The following is a 21,616-nucleotide window of genomic DNA, read 5'->3' as shown; positions in this document are numbered from 1 at the left end:
TTCTCTCCTCCGCTTATTGATTTCCATTGCAGTTCACGGCCTTCCGGAGATTTACTACGACGCCTCTTCAAAGGTAATAAATATTTCCCGAGACCAACAGCAGCTAAGGTTCAAAATAAAATGCCTCCCACAAATCCTATTTTACGTCTTTTGGTACGGAAACACAAGTCAAACGACGTACGCAGTGCTCCAATACCTATAGCTCTCCTCTTGGTTCAACACATATATATCACAGGTACGGCTAATTTAGTAGATACAGAATACAAAACATGTGCAAGCAAGATTTTCTGTAGATACCAATTTTTCATACAAAATAATTCAGCGATTTGTGCTACAATTTTTCGATTCATTTATCATTCAACACCTTAAGGTTCAGCACTGTCACATCCATTTTGTCCAAATGTCCAGCTTTTTATGGCCACTTTTCGGAATATTAATATATATATGCACGTATTACTACTTCTTGGGCCGTAGTGGCTCAGTGATAGAGCGTTCACCTCTGGTGCATGGGGTCCTTGGTTTGATACCAGCTCGCGCCAGGTGAGCTTTGTGGTGGACAAATAGCGTGTGGGGGATTTTCTTGAGGTTTTCCCGTTTCCTCCCACTTTCTTCAAGTACTAAAGACATGGCAACACTGCAGACTTCAAATGGCCCAAACACTGTCCCTTGGCATAATGTCTGTGCTCCCCGAAAAAGAATACTGTTCTCCATTTTCTTAAAAACTTGCCCGAAATCATTTTTATGGTCCGAAATTGAGGACTTGCCCGGATGAAACCAGATTTCAGGTAACCTTAGTTTTGACATTATTAATAAATTCGTTTCATATCCCTATGCAATTCACGAAAACTAAATTATATACGGATACAGTCAAGGGTCAAAGCCCAATTTTACATTTCGTCGTTATCTGCAGGTACGTGTGTTGTTTCATCTAAGACACACACACACACACAAAAAAAAAAAGCACTCTGATAAAAGTGGTACATTCTTAACAAGACAAAACGAGTGCATGGATGTGTCATTTCTATTCGTTTACATTAATGGAGACCGTCTTGTTCTCTGCAAACTTCTGAAGGCGAATGTCTACTTCAGATCTAGTTGTAATACTTCACCAGATGTTGAAGACTTTTTTAGGGGCAGGTCAACAAGAAACAAGACACTGACCGCTGAAGAAAGGTTAATTTAAATTGCATATGGATTAACCAAGCCTTTCGCCTCGTGGTTCTTTAACTCAAGTGGAAGAAGTAAACTGCTAGCAATGTACTGCAGTCACCGCACTTGGAAAATTCCTCTCTCTCTCTCTCTCTTTCTCTCTGTCTGTCTCGAGGGTTACCAGAAGGGCTGGTGGCCCGGAAAGACATTTACATTTTGGAAACCTCATAAAATTCATTTGAAGTTAACGTTTACTAAACTGTTTCGTTTTTACAATAAAACAGATTTTTTTCGTCAATATAATTCAAACAGAGAAGATCAATGCTTTTATCTCTGAAGCACACAATGGACGAGAAATCATCGTGTCTAACGACATGGTATATCATACATATATTCAGGTGAGGCTCTACCATATAGCCACAAAGTTACAAAACCTTCCAAAATTACTAATACAACTATTAGAAAGAATGAATACATTAGGAAACATGAAACGTTAAAATTTAAATTTGTAACTTCCCTTAAAACGTACCACTAATATACGATGCTTGGCTAAAAATAAAATAATAATAGTATACGTAGAGTAGTGCGAAGCGCATGTGCGCAAAGCAACTTTGAACCATAGACAAGACCAACTTTGAACCAAGAAGACAATAATATACATAAGTTGCCGCTCTCAGTCGGATTTAGTCTGTAAGCAGCGATTAAAGAGAAAGGTTGCAATCGTGTTGCCGGAAAAATGGCAAATGAGAAAATTAAGCAGCACATTAACTTGAAATTTCCTGTGAAATTAAAGAAATCACCGAATAAGTGTGTAAAATTGTTGCAGGATGTGTATGATAATAACATGATGTCACGTATGTGAGTATTTGAGTGGCAGCGATAGACGCGAGAACGTTGATGATGATAAAAGACCGGATCATCTTGTCACAGCAACAACAAAGGGAAATGTTGCAAAAGTGACTTCCATTATCAAGAAAGATTGCAAATTTAGCATTGGAATGATAAGAGACATAATGGGCATCACTAAACAATCTGCCTTCTAATGCTGCACGACCAATGAACATACGCCAAGTTTGCGATAAAATGATACCAAGAAATCTCACGCAGGAGCAGAAGGACTTCTGGAAGCACATGCGCAGTGACAGAATGGACGAAAATTGACGCTGGTTACGAGACGTGGATGTTCCAGTATGATCCTAAAACGAAAGGCAACCCATGTACTGGAAAACTCCCTATCACAGCGAATGGAAAAATTACGCAAAAGCAAATCGAAAGTGAAGGTGATGTTCACTGTGTTCTTTCATATCAATGCCCTGCTCCTGACTGAATGAATACCATCAGGTCAGACAGTGAATAGGCAGTATTATCAGCAGGTTTTGATGAAGCTGCGAGAACGCGTGAGAAAAGAATATTCTAGAGGAAGAACAGTGAATAGATTGTGTATCACGATAATGCTTCCTCGCGTGCTACTTTGAACGTTAAGTAGTTTCTGGCAGTTAAAAACACTCCAGTGTCGGAACACCCACCATATTCGCCGGACTTGGCACGGTAAGATTTTTCTTTTTCCGAAATTGAAGTCCCCCTCAAGGGAACTCATTTTCATACTGTGAAAGAGGTGAAGCAGAAAACAACAGTGGAATCAAGACCACACCTGGAGATTTCGACAACTGCTTCCAAAAATGGTAACTTCATCTGCAAATATGTATAAAGACGGGAGGGAAGTATTTTGAAGAATCTAGGTACTTTTTAAGCCTGCGACAATAAACTGTACTTTTAACACCACCAGTCTCGTTATTTTTTAATCAGATATCGTATATTATATATATGTATTGATCCCAAAGCCTACATAGCATAACATATCTGAGGTGATTTCACGTTATTCGATTTTTCCCATGATTTCATGTAAACAAGTCGAATACAAATTCAAAATAAGGGCATCATAAAAAGAATTTGGTGGAACAGGATGAAACACCGAACATTTCCACTTTCTGTCCGCACTTTACTGAATATTAAGATTCAAGGTCGCTAAATTGTTCGCGGTGATCCAATGTCTTAAAATTTCTTCTAAAAAAGAAAAAAAAATATTAAATTCCTACAGCAACAGAACTTGGGAGACCAGGGCCTACCGGGCGACTTGTGACAATCGTGCCTTTAGGGTGATGTGTGGACAGCACAACGGAATTTGCTACTTTTTCCCTTTCATTTAGCTCCCAAATTGTTCTCATGGCACTGAGTGGACACCGACATCGGGTGAGTACGAACGGTCATCTACCTTTGATTTGACCAAATTCAGCATTGCTTCACTTTGCTGATCTCACGAGACAAGGTATTCCAGTGTGGTTAAAGCGTTGACATCTTAAAAATGAAAGATCTAATTTTCATCTTCCTACCACTGTACAGGCTGTAATTCTTTCGATTCTTTCGAAGATATGGATCGTACCTCACTATATGCTCAATAAAACAAAATTTCGCTAGTATACACATCAACAACGACGAACGTATTGGCAGTAAAATATAAGTAATTTCTAGGAAAGAGAAATTTCTTAGGAGTTATTCTGGAAATAATATACCATGCCTTAACCGAACCTAATCTAAGACAATAAAAAGTCAGTTCTGAAAAAGTACATTACTAGCCACACAATACTTTTTATTTCGCAGCTTATTTCACTCAACACAATCACACTTTGATTGTGACTAGTGGAAGTTCTAGTGAATGGAATGAAAAATCCTGCAAAGTAAAATGTATTTTATAGTAAAGGCGTGGTTTTCTTTTATTACTGATTAACAATAACAACACACAAGTGCAAGAAATATGGCAACTATTAATTTTAGACATTCCGTTACATACAAAGTAACTGAATGAAATTGCTTCTCACTTTCACTGTGTATTGTTCCTACTTAATCGGTAACATATGAGAAGTGACAAAATAGTTTTCGGATAAAAAAATGTTTACCACGTCACGTCAGAAGGGCTCAGACGAAAAAAAGGGAGGCCAGAATGCACGAGTCAAATCGCTCCCGCGACAAAAGGGTTCGGGTCAAAATGGCCCAATACAAAAGGGTTTCGCATCAAAAGGGCCCACACAAAAACAGTTTCGCATCAAGTGGGTCCTATACCAATATGTACATTTTTCTATGGAGTTAATAAGGACAGATTTTAAGCAACACATGAACCCGATCTTGTTAAGAACAACGAACGCTATTGCTACTGCAACCGAAAAATGTTTTGCACAACACAGAGAGAAACCATATAATATACGAGTACTCGTTTATACGTAGATGTACTAAGAGCGACAGAGGGCGCACATGACAATGTGTATTGGCATTACAACAAAAGCTTTAGGAGTTTGTCCTTTCTTTGCTACAAATCATAGAGCTGTAAACATTTTCTTGGCAACAAATTTTTGGTAAACACTTTACAGACACTCTGTATATTATTCTTCATTTTAACTGCGGTACTAGATTGACAACAGATATACAAAATATCAGTACTTACCTTGCAGTAACGTCAATAGAACAATCCTAAGTAACAGCACTATTAACCGTAGTAAAAAATCCCTGGAATATAAATAAGGAAAGATATCTTTACCTGTGTAAAGTGCTTAATTACACAGTAATTACACACATATCAAAATTTTACCAACTGAAATAATGTCCGCCAGAAAAACGTATATACTCTTTGTCATCCTGTATCAGGTTTCTGAACTTGACAATTGTTCTGAAATTTAAGTATGTTTTAGTATGGTTTTTCGCCCAACAGATGTCGGCATTGTTAATTGTTTTAGTAAAAAATTATGTTGTAATACGGTTTTTCGCTCAACAGATGTTGGTACTGTCAGCACGGTTAATAAGATAAGAAAATGGCAGGAGCACGCTTAACGTTCGAGCAGCGTAAGTATGTTTTGAAGTTTTTGTTTTATCAGGTTTGGAAATGCCATCGAAGTGCAGCGTCAGTGGAGAGGGGAGTTTGATACTGAACCACCAATCCGCCTAACAATCAAACGCATTGCTGGCAAGATTGAGGCGCATGTTGATAAGATAGTCAATCTACCGGGGGTTACTTTCTGGTGTGGACTTACACGTCGGGGTTTGATAGGATCTTCTTCTTTAATGGTACTGTTACTGGAGAAGCGTACATGCAAATGTTACATACACTAATTCTATTTGGTGTACATGTGCTTTATAGAGATGATGAAGTCTTCTACCAACAGTATGGGGCCCCACCTCACTACCACATAGAAGTACGAGCTTTCCTGGATGACAACCTGCAGGGACATTGGCTTGGACGAAGAGGCCCCATTGAGTTCCCTCCGCGTTCGCCAGATCTTACCCTCATTGACTTCTTGTCGGGAACTGTGAAAGATGATGAACATAGAAGTAAACTGCGTACGCTTGAGAACATTCGCCAGAAGATTACAGAGGCATGTGCATCAGTCTCCATTGATACATTGACTGCTGTAGCGGCAACGACCGCTCGTCGTTCTGTTAGGTGTTTGGCTGCTAACGACCAACATCTTGAGATCTAAAGTAAACATATGCTTACTCGAAGGTTTGTAGGACATGTCTGAACAATAATTAAATGTAATTAAGAAAGATGATATATAGTTTTTTTTCTCAAACAGTATATACATTTTTCTGGCGGACTCATATATGCCTAGTTTATTACTGTGGAGTTTACGTTCCTTTTCAACACTGAGCAAGATTGTGCTCAATAGGCAATCATCTTGGTCGATAACTCATAACAAACATATTGGTACGATCTCTGTACTGAAGCTACATACGAATCATATTTCCCTTTAGTTATGTATTGTTAATAAATATTCATTTATTATTATTTATTATTTTATCGACATTCTTGAATATATAGTAATAATTTACACAAGATACTTAGTAATACATGGAAATAAAATTTATGAAATTAAACTATTTTGTAATATAAGGATTCGCTTTAATAATATTACAATAGACTTATTAATTCGGCAAATATCAGACCAAGTTATGCAAGATTAAAAAGTGTCCTTAGCCAGTGTTTCTCAAACTATGGTTCGTAGACTACAAAAGAGTCTCAAGGTATGAATGCTCTTATGGCAGTGGTTCCCAACAATGTATCGCGCAGTTCCATAGGGTGTATTGCGAAATTTTAGAATTTAGAAATCATGAAACAATTAAATAATTAGTTAAAATGAATTTTCAGGCAGATTGTACCAGTCAACGCATCTAGCAGTAGCAAGAATCTTCACAAACTACAAAGAGTCAGCACTTTATAGAAATGTTATACTATTTTAATTTATATCATTTTAATAAAAGAATCAAATAACGCGCTGTAGTGTGTGTTCAGAAAAGTGTGTCGTCAGTCAAAAAAGGTTGGAATCACTATTTTATGGTCCTCTTCAATTGAACATTAGCCCAGAAAGAAGAAAAATGAATTCAAGTGAATTATGCATCACATACTAGAACTGAGAATTTCAGAGACAGGTATAGATTAGCTACACGGCACAAACAATTGACTACACAATTTAATAAGACAATGTTTACACAAATTATCGTAGCTTATATAGATGCGTTACTACCTACGTATAAAACAAGTGCGCACTTAGAATTTTTTTGTTAGGAGGAGTCTAAGCTTTGGAAGGGGTCCAATCAAGGATGTTATAAAATACAGGATTTGCCCATACAACAAAATCGTGAAGCCATACGTCACCGCTTCGCCACACCTACTCTGCCCACTCCGAGCCACTAAGATCGCAATGTTCCGAGTCAACAATTATGGCGGAAACGAGAGTAGCCAATCAGATGTGCCGACTCAGACGATGCTCGGTTGTTTTTTTGGCTTCATTGAGTTCATATGATGAACATAAGTATAGGCAGATCCTCTATTTTATAAAAATCCTTGGGTCCAATACTACAAGCCACTGTGTCTATATGTAGTATTCAACGGGCATTATTCTGCACCAGAAAAGACAATAAGTAATTGTCAAATACTTCCACATAATTTCAGAAAAAAATGATAGAACTATATTGATTTATACGAGAAGGAGTACATATGAAGTGTAAGATCAAATTTTCATGCTATATCAATCATTTTCCTGTTAAACAAGTATAATTTTATTGACAGTGTACAAATGTATGTTGAGTTAAGAAGTTTTGGAGGGATATGGACCCGGTGGACCTCCGTGGATGCACCCCTGCTACAAAATAATACCGACACTTTTCAATTATTTAAATAAAAATTAATATGTTTTTTTCTTCTATTAATACCAATTCAAAATTAAAGAAATTTTAATTAATATCTTTTTAAAATATAGTTATACTGGTATTAACGTATGCTCAAGGTAAAAAAAAAATGATAAATTTGCTTTCAAAGAAGAACAAAAGTAGGGTAGTGCGTGAACATTATGGGTAATAAGAATAGGCCCCACTTGAAAATTGTTTGAGAAACGCTGCCCTGGTCTTATTTAGTCTACTAAGTGTACCATATTAAAAAGATTGCATACAACATCAAACCAATAAATTAAATCATCCACTTGAATAGATGAATTTTATTGTAGCTCATGTGGTTCAGATTCCACGTTACTCGGTAGGTCCACGTCTCATATAGCCTCGCTGCTGAAAGGGACGCTAAACTAAAAATCAACTCAATCAATTTTATTGTAAATAGAACGACAGTGTATTACAAGGATAGGGCTATTAAAATACAAAAACACTTATATAATAATTCCGTACTAGGTAATTACACATTACAATTTCTCTTGTTTGCATTACTGAAATTTCAAATCAGTTCCAGTGTCTGTCAGAGTGAAATAGACAGAACACACAGACACGGAAAGACAAGCCATTGTATTATTACCTGTCATTTAAAAAAAAATGTTGCTAAGCAAGTGAAAGTTAGCAATTTAGCGACTATTATTGGTTCCGTTCTGTAATTAACACCTTGAAGCTGACATGTGTATGTCTGTGATCAGTTGAAGGGCTTCTTCTTCCGCCAAAGGAAATAATAATTGCACAATTACATGAACGGAACGATAAATCATAACGGGATGACATTTAATAGTTTGCCGACGGAATGTGTTAAAGCCTATTTTTACTTTTTTTTTTCGTTTAATAACAACATAAAGACCATTTTACACGGTATGTCGTAGAAATAGTCGATCGTTCAACTTTCCTGAATATGCATACCAAAGGCTTCTATATGTACTGTACATGAGCAGAGCAAGCATGCGATATGATCCGGTTGTTTTGTAATAGACTTGTCATTGATTTAATGAAATGAAATGAAAGTTCTTCACGGCCTGGTTCAAAATTTCCGGAGTTTAGTGATAGCAAGAACCTGTTGTGATCAGCGGCGCAAATCTATCGGGGGGGTGGGGGGGTAAGACCGTTCCCATATTGTTTTAACCGACGTTCAAAATATTTGACAGCATTGATTTTCAACTTCATAAAGGATCAGGGGAGCAGAGTTTTCTTCAACATTGGGAGGCGGGCAGATTCGAGGCTTATTCTGGGGTACATCAATTTCATCTCACTTTCCCTTGTGGTAATCGGACACAAATCATCAATTTCTCCCCCAAAACACATTTCAAATCGGGTTATTGGGGGGACAGTTCCCTCAGTTCTAAGATTGGAGGGGGCATGTCCCCTTCATCCGCCGGAATTCGCGCCATGGTTGTGCTACAATCTTGAGTATCGGTGATTTGTTTCCATTCCATTACCACATGTAGCTGTAAAGATGACATATGTTGTAATAACTGGGCATACGCCGAAGTACATCTTCAGAAGTATTCTTTCTGCCTCCAATATTTACGAGATCACTCAACTCATGAAAGAAACAAATATATTTTTTTCTGCACCTTTTATACTGAAAACAGAATCCATACAGAAAGGTCAGTAAGAGTACTATAATATTTCAGACGTTGGATGTCATTAACCAAATTATAACCAACTCTAGTATTTCTTGTGTTATTTTTTGCAATGAAAATTACAATGATAAGGGACCGCCATTAAACGTGTTTAAAGAGGGGGAATAAATGTCAGAGAGGCTCGCCACGTGAAAAGCATTTAGTCATTTATATATAAGCTCTGTTGATCGTGAACTTTATGGTCGAAGTGTGGCGATATCAAGTTTTAATGGCTGCCTTGGTCTCTTGGTATTTCACGAAGGGTTGCCACGATCCAAGTTAGATGATTAAATAAAAATAGAAGGATAAAAAGTTCAAGTGATACGTTTTCCATTGTTAAAAGGAGAAACGAAATCTGAAAGAACAAGCCGAACTATAAGAAATGAATTACTACTTACGGGTTTTCACTACCCTTCTCACTACTTTCTTGAATTTTAGTGACTATCTTGAAACTTATAATGAATATCAACTATACTCCGCGTCACTAGAATTGGCGTTCGGCATCAGCCAATAATTCGCAGTGCGCTGTTACTAAACCTTTAAGGAAGAATCTAATCATTCGTAATTGATTTTGTTTGAATTTGTGGACAATTACGAATGATTCGATTCCTCCTTAAAGGTTTAGTAACAGCGCATTACGAGCTTATTGGCTGATGCCATACGCCAATTCGGATAGCGCGGAGTATAGTAGCAGTGTCAAGTGTACATAACGTAAACGAGGTTTAGTTTGTATGGCGTGATATTTTCTTAATGAATACTGAAAACGGAAAATATGAAACATATTCTTAGGATGCTTAATTACTTGCAGAAAACAGCTTCTCGCTACAATATGACCGATTGTTTTTGCTCTATAGCAGGGAGTAAAAGTGAGGAGAACGCAGGGGACGCCGTTCCCCCACTTCCCGAAAATATATATGGCATCCCTCCACTTCCTAAAAATACAATGGGCAAAGATAGGCACAGAGGACGGCATAACGTCATGCGTCCCTCTACCTTTCCAGATCCACTTTTATCCCTGCTATACAGCGGTAAAACGTTAAAACCGTAGTGGTTGATTTACGGCACTTCCAGTTTGAATAGAGCGATAAGAAAAAACATTGTATCTATTCTCAGAATATTAAACCGATTAAAAAAAAAGTTTCTCTCCATCTCTTATCGTTTTTGTTCTATGCACCCATTGATTAATATTGAAACCAAAAGTTGTATTGAATTTCTATCACTTCCGGTTTTAATAGAGTGTTAATAACAGAGAGGAAAGTTGTATTGAATTTCTATCACTTCCGGTTTTAATAACAGAGAGGAAATATACTCTTGGGATGCTTAATCGATTGCAGTAAACCGCTTTTTGCAATCTATTACCGTCTTTACTCTATAGTAATGAACGTTCAAACCAGAAATGGTTACTTTTTACCACTTGTGGTTTGAATATAATCTCGATCAACGAACTCGTTTCTTAAATCTATATATATATATATATATATATATATATATATATATATATATATATATATATATATATATCCTGGCCACAATTGATAATAATTCTATTTGAGGAGACACTGGAGCGGGAAAGTTCAGTGAGATATGGCCTGTACCTTTTACTATAGTGCGTCCAGTAAGAGAACGTCTCTGACAGCTCGTAGTGACATTGCCACTACTCGCGTGTCAAGGTTTTTTTCGGTGCAACTGTAATGGCAATTTAATTAATGGTATAAGACAGAGTGATCGTGGATAGTAACACTGGTATCAAAGTAGGGGCTGCAATGTCCCACTGCATGTGGTAAGAAACGTCAGAGACCATCTCTTGTTGGCCGTGCTATAACAGCTTATACAATAAAAAGGAAATAATAAAGATTTAGAAATAATAATTTAAAAAATAACAAAATCGTATTGACTAGAAGTAATTATGGACACAAACCAAGTGAGAATAAGTGATATCCAATTTTATGTGGTAACAAATTATATTAATATTCCTAAAGGGTAATTTCTCTTCCTGTCCCCATTCTTCTCCCACCACACACACTCTCTCTCTTCAAAACCATTAAATTAATCCATTAGAGAAGGATTTGCAGCAAATCAAATCATAATTGAAATTGCAATTAAGATGATTAATTATACTTCATTTAATACCACTGACCAGTCAAAAGATAGAAATCAGTTGCTTTATAACATGATTATTTTCAAGGCCAATGACAGATTCATAACAGATGTGACGCATTCATTTGTGTACATATATATTTATATACATACACACCTATAGAAAATATAGATGTGTATATACTGTATGAATGTGTGGATATCTGTGCATACGGTAAAAGGATACTTTATTGCTATTTTTAAATATTGGTCTTGAATATTTAATTTAATGGGGAAAATCTATTTCAATTGTTGTTTTACGTTAAATCAAGCAATGAATGATACTACTTAATCATATAATGGCCAGACCGTGTAACAAACCTACATAAAACTCATGCTGATGACAGCAACTAAGAGGGTATCTTGATGAAAATTAAAAATCAAATCTATTGGTTTAAGAGCCTGATATACTAAAAATAATACAAAATTTATAATTTTTCATTTGCTTGTTTTTCATAAGTCAAAGGAGATAATGAAATGCAACTTATCACAATTATAGATAATGTTATTCTACAACACAAAATATGAACCTAAAGAATTTTCAGTGTTGCCAGAATAACGTTTCCCCCAAAATCTAAGTTAAGGCAGCGACTAAATGAACGAACTCAACTGCATTTGATTGCGTATCATGTTGTTTTTGTATCCTGTAAACTACTTCTAAAATAACATTATTATTTAATTTTAATAACTGTATGTTAAAACTATTTTGTTTATTGCAAACTAAATGCAACTATTATTTAAAAAGTAGTTCACAAGATACCAAGACAACATGATTCGTATTCAAATGGAGTTGAGTTCGTTCCCCTAGTCGATGCCTTAACTTAGATTTTGCGGAAATGTTATTCTAGCAACACTGTAATATCTATGGATGTCAAAAGTGAAAAATCTTCAGGTTCATATTTTCTGTTGTAGAATAACATTATGATTGTGGTAAATTGCATTTCATTATCCCCTTTCAGTTATGAAAAATACTCAAAAGAAAAATGTTAAATTTTGTATTATTTTTAGTATGTCAGTCTATGTATTAACAATAATTTCCAACAATAATAACACAATAATTTAGTATTTTTAGTATGTATTAACACAATAATTTCCAACACTTTATCTATATTTTCCCATCCTATTAGTGTGCATAATTATACATGACACATATTCACAGTCATCTTTATCCTTGCTAATACAATGGGACTTCGATAACTCGAAGGGAATAGATAAAAATTCGACTTATTGAGTTTTCGAATAATTAAGGTGGCTGCAATAAAAAATTGAGATACCAAGATTCTGCGTTCTTCATTAAAAGTGACTAGGCCTATATAGCCTCTATAATTCAAAGTTTTATTCGTTCAACCACTAAAACTCGAAGTTGTGAAAGTTAAATTAAATGACTAGTAACAAGAATTTTAGAGGGGAGGAACAAAAGATTGCGATATTGGCCAATAATTAGTTTTTGGATCAAGAAACACAAAATTTTTGAACGGCCCCTAAATCGAATTTTCGTATTTTCTACGAATAAGCACATCATATTGACTTAACTGATAGTTTAGTTATCCAAATATATGACCTACAATAAAATCATTGATTGAAATATATTGGATCTTTAGGGCCAATTGGATCAGGGCCACAAAATTTTTGAACGGTCCCCTAAATCGAGTTTTCGTATTTTCTATGCAATAAGTACATCATACTGACTTAACTGACAGTTTGGTTCGACTACACTATATGCAGTTCTCCAGATATAAGACCTACAACAAAATTTTTGATTGAAATATATTGGATCTTTTGGGCCAATTGGATCAGGGACCAGAAAATTTTTGAACGGCCCCTAAATCGAGTTTTCGTATTTTCCACGGAATAAACACATCATACTGACTTAACTGATAGTTTGGTTCGACTACACTATATGCAGTTCTCAGATAGAAGGTCTACATGAAAATTTTTGATTGAAATTTATCGGATCATTTGATTCAAATCCTCCCGAGAAATTAATGCTGACGTCGTCACTGATGCAAAACCACATTAATCTCAATCTTGAACACTGACATTAGCAGTATTTGATAAACATAATATGAACGTTTTTGCATAGTATAATACGTAACATTCTTTCTTTGCAATGCAGCTTAACTAACACAGCTTGCAGCTATCACTGATCTCAGTGACTATTTGAAATTGTTTGGATGTGTGTATATGCCGAGATTCGTGCGGAGAACATAAAATAGTATACATTATTTTCTTTACCTCCGCAACAGCCACTGATAAGCACGTTTTGTTTCGTATTCGCATACCTAACACACTCCACAGAAAACATAGCTGCAATAAAGTTGGTTGTGGTTGCTATCTGTACTTTTTTTTTTTTTTTAATTTAGCTTTGAAATGTTATATACTGTAGTTGTTTAATGTTTTCCAAATCCGCCGACGAAACATTCCTTTTTGCTGACAAGAAAGAAAAGAAAGGATAATTAATAATGAAAACTATCAGCTATACCTGATTCAATTGCATGATTACAGTTCAAGAATAATGTTGCGGACTTTTGGTTGGTGGACTGGATTAGAGTTCAGCTTCCCGTTTCAACGTCAAGACTACATGAAACAAGGACCTATAATTTAAAGTAGAATCCAAAATCAAAGGTGTCAAAACCCATGAGGTCGGCGCTTATGAGTTCAGAACTCATCTCACTCGATTCCACCCTCACGAAGTGAGCGTGAAGTTAAGTAAGCGCGAGTTCTAATACATGATGTGAGCGTAAAGTCGAGTGAGTATGATGTCGGAATGATGTGAGTGTGAGGTCGAGTGAGTGTGATATCGAAAAACGTTGTGAGTGTGAGGTCGAAAGAATGTTGTGAACATTAGTTTGAGCCATGGATATTATAAAATAGAGGATCTGCCTATACAACAAAATCGTGAAGCTTTACGTCACAGTTTCGCCAGTCCCACTCTGCCCGTCCGTCCAATAAGATCGCAATGTTTTGAGCCAACATTCATGGCGGAAACGAGAGTAGCCTATCAGACGTGCTGATGCTCGATTGTTTTTCAGCTTCATTGAGTTAATAGAATGAAGATACATATGGGCAGATCGTCTATTTTATAACATCCTTGGTTTGAGTGATATTAGTCAAAAATGGGCACCGTTGTCCAAAACACCGTAATGAAGGGATGAAAATAACCACTCGTTCGAGGCGAGTGGTTCATCGGTGCGGGCGAGTTCTTAATATCATACTGAAGGTAAGTGAATGATTTATATTGTGGGATGTAGGCTAGTAGCTTTTTTTTTTTTTTCTTGGGCTACTAATGCATTGGCCGTATTGCTTTCAAATGCTCTGTCACTATGGGTGCTCGAAGGGAACGGGCCCCTCCCTGGCTCACGAAAATGTATACGTAATATAGCAAACTACGTATATTAAATACCAGAAATGCCAGACATGGAGATGGTCCCCCTCTAGAAAATTTTCTTCGGGCGCCCCTATCTGGTACCGAAAATCTAACCAGGGACCGCGTTTACCAAAAGCACAAAGCAGAATCCTATTTTCTCTTGTTTCTTTTCCTTTCAAATTAGTGTTTTCGTTACAACAGGGAGCACTTCCCAATCCATTTTGCATGACGACAGAGGATTGAACACGAGGCAACATTTGAGGCTGTCTCATCTATACAAAAAAAAAAAAAAAAAAAAAAAGTTGTGCAAGCGATGTCTCTCCCAAAAAAAAGTTGGAGCACGTATGGCCGCCGCGCCACAGGAAGGAGCAAAAGAAGTCAATTGCCACCCTCTAGATTTTCGAACAGGTTACGATGGTTCAGTGGTCCAGGGCTTACCCCTGATACGTGGGGTTCCTGGTTCGATCTCTGGCCAAGTAAGTTTGTGGTGGACAACACTGTGTCTGTGGGTTTATCGGGGTATTCGCTTTTCCTCCCAATTTGTCGTTCCACCAATTCATCCATCATCACTCACTTGTTTCAATCATCGTCTCCCTTAAGGGGGCAGACTACTAAATATTTTTGAAAAGCTAACAAATTTTCTTTTGCCCGTTTTTAGTAAGTGAAAAGTGATAATGAAATGTAACTTACCACAATAATAGATAATGTTATTCTACATCCCAAAATACGAATCGGAAGAATTGTCAGTGTTGCCATCTAATATCGGAAGAATTATCAGTGCAGTAATAACTTCTGTAAGTTATTACAAAATAAATACAAACATTATTTAAAAAGTAGTAAACAAGGAACCAAGACAACTTGATAATTAATCAACTACCGTTAAGTTCATTTTTCTAGTCGCTGCCTTAACCTAGATTTTTGGGTAATTCAAATTTTGGACACACTGTAATTTCTATGGATGGCAACACTGATAATTCTTCCGATTCGTATTTTGGGATGTAGAATAACATTATCTATTATTGTGGTAAGTTACATTTCATTATCTCTTTTCACTTACTAAAAACGGGCAAAAGAAAATTTGTTAGCTTTTCAAAAATATTTAGTAGTCTGTCCCCTTAACATAACGGGTATAACGGTGGGACGTTAAACTGAAAGATTTCATTTCATTTCATATTTGTAATTTAATCAAGAAATTTTAAATTTATGTTTTAAAATTGAATTAGGTTATAAAATACTATATAGAACAATTGATTCTTTTCCCTAGAATCAGAAATTCAATGCTTTGCTTTTAACTTGACGATATCTTTGTTGTCTTTTAGGTTCCTCTTAAGGAAATATATATTCCTTCCTTCTCCAAGCAAGTTGGTTTTCATCCTCTGTAATCTGGGAATCGAGGAGTTTGTTTTTATAATATAATCCTATTGAAAAATAAGAACAGCTTTAGTTCGAACATAGAAACTGAGATTTCCATTTCTCTTGAGAGAGTTTTCGAAGATAGAAAATCCGATTGCAAGAAAACGGCTCTTTCGGGATGATTCTTTCCACCAACAAAGTTTCTCAAAGAACATCTTTTGCGAGAAAAGTGGGCGACATTTTGTAGTCATCTTTCGTCGTCTTATATATATATATATATATATCCAATCAGATTTGCAGACAGATAAAAAGCAACTTTAGACTGTACACATATAGTAACAACCCAAGAAATTAACGGAATCCTATATCCGTCAACATAAAGGCAACAGAAAAAAAAAAAGAATTAATCATATAATTACTCACTGCAGATGGAGCTCATGCATATCACTTGTATTAATGAGTCCTAACAGACTACAGATGGGATAATGAGGGATATTCCAGTTTTATGAGGCATAATAAAAAGTAATTGTGCAATGTTACGCCAAGAGACAAAATTAAACTTTTTTTTTTTAAGTTAAATTTCACAATGTCATTAAGAGATTGGTGATATCAAGTCTTCAGCGATAATTCTGACTTCGGCTTCCGAAAATGATTTCATCAGAACATTAACTCAACATTACTCACTCTGTAATTAAGATACCGTTTTCTCGATTTTTAAGCAGTTTGGTTTACCAAAAAAAAAACTCCTTTATATACTTACTCTGGTCGTCCAGTAGACAAAAAATCTCAAGAACAGCTTGATGAATTCCATCAATTTCGACCAGCATGTAGAAGATCGAAAGTTGATGGAGGTTCTCCATCGAGTTCACTGATGGAGGTAATCCATCCAGTTAATTGCAAGATATAGACAATCAAAAATCGGTTCTCCACGTATTCCCATGGAAGTAATTATGGGCAACATCATTGCTTGATAGGGTACTCAAAGATTAACACCTAATATTACTGCAGACTTCTGGGTAAAATGCATCGAAGTAGACACAGCAGAGAGAAAAAGTTCCTGTTTCTGGGTTTTTGTGATATACGTACCCGAAAATTCATCAATATCTCATTTACTTACATCGAGATCTTCTGTAGGATTTAAAAAAAGTGCATACATTTGTTGTTTGGAAATTAAAATAGCCTACTAAAATTAAGCCAATTTCGATCCGGTTTTCGCATTTCGTGTAATTTTGCAGTTTTAACAAATTTGCAGTTTTAACAAATTTGTCAATAAAAATCGGATCTTAAATGCTAACTATTTGTTAATAACAACGGCTTATATAAGCATTGCAAACTGCTTTATTTAGTCACCCGTGATACATGTTTTCGTAACTAAAGCAGAGTTTTCTTTTTGTTCGTGAGTCGTGTTTCACAGTTTGCAAAAAATTACAGCTAGATGGCGACGCCTGTCAAAGAAACAGCGTGTGACGAGTCACTCAACGTAAATATATAAATAAAAATGTAAAACTGACATTTGTGCTTTTATTCTGGAAAACAGCTTTAAAAATTACCGATCTTCACATTTCGTGAGATGCAAATGATATTGCGGTTTCTGATGGCCATCACTCAAACTTTGCGGGCAAGTGGTTAATTTGGCCGCATAACTTGATAACCATGTCATGTATCTACTTATTTATTATGATTGGTTACTTAATTTATAGCTAGTTTTACTCTTGGAACGCCAAATCTTTTGCATTCCACGAAGCGCTTATGATAGGAGCATCTTCAACCGACATATATATATTTCTTGTAACAAATTAGTGAAATGTTTGCTTAAAATGCCACTTTATCTAAAGCATAACATTTTCATAAACGTTCTTCCTGTTTTGACATATGGGACAGAGACGTGTACACTAACAAAATCAGACATTAACTGTATGCAGATGAGGCGCGGAAAGATATGGAAAGATGGTAAAATAAATCAAATGGATCAAAAAGAACAGTCCCACGATTATCTCATTAGGCCAAAGGAGAACAATTAATGAAAGTGAAATTAACTTTTTGTGCTTTCTCACTAGGCAATCGAATCCAGGACTACGTTCAGGAAAGTCACACGTGCTAGCCACAGATCAGCGAGGAGGGCTTAAAAAGATCATAAGAGTGGCGGATATTATCTTGAAAATAAAGGCATTGATGTGACACTAGACCAGGTACATGACGAAAAGAAATTAGAGTCGATTGACAAAAGCAATCCTTGACTAAATACGAGGAGACAAGAAACGACATAGGAAAATGGAGTTAAGTTTAGAGATGTCCTTCCGTTTTTCAAAAATAAAAATTTGGAAAATTTACAGGAGAAATGAGGCAAGAAATGATGATTTGGAGTTCTTATGTAATCTTTAGGAGTGTAAGTTTGGCAGTAAAGCTATGTTTAATACGAGAAAAGATACGTTAGGGTATCCACAAAATTTGGCCAAAAAAATTCCCTGACTTTCCATGATTAGAGTTCCAGATTTCCCTGACCACTGAATACTTTAAAAATAAGAAAAAAGAAAGAACTCACAGTCTCCAATTTCCCCATAGCTGGCCTCCTTGTGTTCTCTCCACTTCTGTTTCTTTCTTTTTACAATTTACTTTAATTCAAAATATGTACATTTACAAACATATACATTAGGCCGATATTACACTTACTATTTTATAAATTCAATAACTGAACAATTGGCCTAAATCGATTTTTCCCTGACTTCCCTGACCAACCCGCCATTTCCCTGACTTTCTCTGATACATTTTTACTTCCCTGACTTTCCAGAATGTGGACACCCTGTATGTAGGAGTGGGTACTATTTGCAAGATGCGGAAGGTTTCGATGATCCAGCAGCATGGTAGTCGTATAGGATGACGAATCGGTGCGTTGAATATGATATTTCCGCATTGCGTTTTACACAATTATATAAGAGTAATGAAGAAAATGTATTAAATTTTTTTTTTATGAGAACCACGGAATACTAAATTTAGGTGACAATTGAAACTCCTATAAGAACTGGGTCTAGTCATTGTTCTAGTCTAATTTAAGTCTTACTGGGTAATCTAACCTAACCTAGCGTAACCTAATAATTTTTAAGTTTTAACTGCTTTTTTTGGGTTAATCAAACTGGAGGGGCATTTCTAAACTTAAGCCAGAAAATTTTTTCACACAAGGTATTGTGATTAAATCAAGAAGTGTTGCCGAATAACGTGGCACAAAATTGAACAAGACAGTTAGTGATGGACAAGAATGTTATAACGAATTTCACAGAGTATTAAATGTGCCTCAGATATTCAATAGGTGGTAAACACTGTCACTAGAACCAGAGTCGGATTTTGGTTTGGTGGGGACCTAAGCTATTGAAGTAAATGGGGCTCTTTAAGTATCAAGATAAATCTAGGCATACTATAAATAAATAAAGAAAGTAGTAATGTTTAGGAAGCAGGCTAGCAGAAGGGGGCCATTACATACGTTATATGAGTCTACACAACACAAGCACTGTTGTTATATTTAGATTATATTTTATTTATTATTTTTCTTATATTTTGCAAATGTACGAACAGTTGTTTTCTTTAATTTTTGGGGCCCCCCAAGAGAGTGGGGCCCTAACCTATAGCTTGTTTAACTAATACATAAATCCGGCACTGACTAGAACGTAACATGGAACTACTCGTGCAATTTCAATGACTAGAAACATTTACCAATTCCAACAACTTGATCAGACATTATGTAAATCAGTCAAACTCCAAAATATTTTTCTTTCAATCATTCGACAATCAGGTTTTACTTCTTTCTCGTTTTCGAATGGGATATAGGGGGCACGGTGGCTCAGTGATAGAGTGCTTACCTCTGGTGCGTGGAGTCCCTAGTTCGATCCCCGGCCAAGTAAGTTTGTGGTGTACAACATCGTGTCTGTGGGTTTTCTCGAGGTACTCCCGTTTCCTTCCACATTCACATTCCACCAATTGTTGTATCATCATTCACTTGCCTTAATCATCGTCTCCGAATGAGGCTATCATTAAAATCCAACTTTTTATCCGGCAAAAAAGTTGGAGACAGAGCAGTCAACAGTGGGTTGAAAATGTTTATTATTATTATTATTATTATTATTATTATTATTATTATTATTATTATTATTATTATTATTATTAAATTTGTATGACTTAATTACTTTCTGTGGAACGAGTGTTGGGCAAAGTAGACCTATTTCATTGTATGTAGAATGAGATTAGAAAAGGATGCCCAAATCAACAAATAAAACCAGTAGTACTTAATATATTCAGAACGTTTAATCCTTCCAGATAATCAAACAGTGCACAGAAGCACGTTTTAAATGCTTCATTCCACAGTCAAAACTCGCTTTACGATGTCGACAACCAATCATTCTAAAAATGCAAAGAAAAAAGATTTTAAAGCATATCTTTGATAAGATTCCTCGAGGACATAAACACACAAACTATATGTTCCAGCATATAAAATGAGTGATTTCGTTTTTTTTAAACTTTTTTTTTTCAAAAAAAAAAAAAAAAAAAAAAGATGAAACGTAAACTAGCATTAAAACGAAACCAAAATAATCTTACTTGGTTTTCTTTCAAAATTATTGTCCTGGAAAACCTCTTCCAGTTCTTAAACACGACATTCATGCAAAACTGTTTCGTAACTTGTAGTTTTGTAACAGGCATACCATTTTAACCACAACCGTATTAAGACAGATATCAAACATATGAAAAAAGACATGCACTACAGCTAAATCCAGGATTTTATACATGGAAAAGAAAATCCTCATCGTCATTTTAAAAGAAAAAAATTTACAATTACTATTATTAGCGTAATACGATACTCAATAATAAATTCTATAATATTGTTTAATGTTCGACGAAAAAGAAGTGCAAAATGATACACACAGCAATCGATATACGAAGGACGTTCAAAGAAATTCCCAGAATATTGTTCTAGTTTTGGCATTTGTGATGCAACCACAGTGAATCTTGTAACAGTGCAGTCCTTACGTTGCCTAGATGTGAATATGACAAGTGTGAACAGATCATAACAGTCAGGTTACGACTTGACTTGACTTGAGTTTAACGTCCCGTTCAGCAGCGAGGGTATATGAGACGTGGACGTACTGATTAACGTGGAATCCGAACCACATGAGCTCCCGCCGGGAATCGAACCCGGGCCTCCCAAACCAAAGGCGCGTACATTAACCGCTTAGCCACGGAGGAGCTCAGTCAGGTTACGAATAGTATAGGTAAACGGAGGAGTATGTGGTAATCAGTTGGTGCAATATCGCGGTTCAAACAACGTACAAACATCAAGTTCAGGTGCAAATTGTGGAATTCTGCTTCAGATACACAGCAAAAAATGAGGTGTTGAAATGACACAAAATGACTACCACTTTAGCGTGTTACTTGTGTTTCAATTCAACACCAAGCACATCACTTTCAGAGTATATCAGAGATACCTCGTTGCTGGCTGTGAGTATTTGCATTGCTTTTTATTGTTTGGTATGAGCAAAGCTTTGCGAAATATATTTCAAATTTGTGGCAAGAAACTAATAACATTCTATGTTTTCTGCAATCGGACACAATAATATTGTTGTAAACCTGTGAATCATCTGTCAACAGTTACACAGAAAGCAGCGCTTCCATTTATTTTCTTTATCTGTTATTCTTGTGTTTTAGCACACATGAATAAAAGATGGCACAACTG

At 35.9% G+C, this 21,616-nt stretch overlaps 1 protein-coding gene across 1 annotated transcript in view; it reads right to left on the bottom strand.

Annotated features, from left to right (window-relative positions):
• The window catches only part of LOC145669684 (uncharacterized), an 824,581-nt gene that overhangs the window by 506,001 nt on the left and 296,964 nt on the right, over positions 1-21,616 (bottom strand). The window contains exon 3 of the mRNA XM_081737956.1: positions 4,646-4,707. The gene's annotated coding sequence lies outside the window, so the exon portion shown is untranslated. The remainder of the gene's footprint in view (positions 1-4,645; positions 4,708-21,616) is intronic.

This window comes from Thermobia domestica, chromosome 14, assembly GCF_964235325.1.
Source record: "Thermobia domestica chromosome 14, izTheDome1.hap1.1, whole genome shotgun sequence".
NCBI classification, from domain to species: domain Eukaryota; kingdom Metazoa; phylum Arthropoda; class Insecta; order Zygentoma; family Lepismatidae; genus Thermobia; species Thermobia domestica.
Note: the sequence above shows the minus strand (reverse complement) of the source record. Positions and strands in the feature narration are given on the sequence as shown.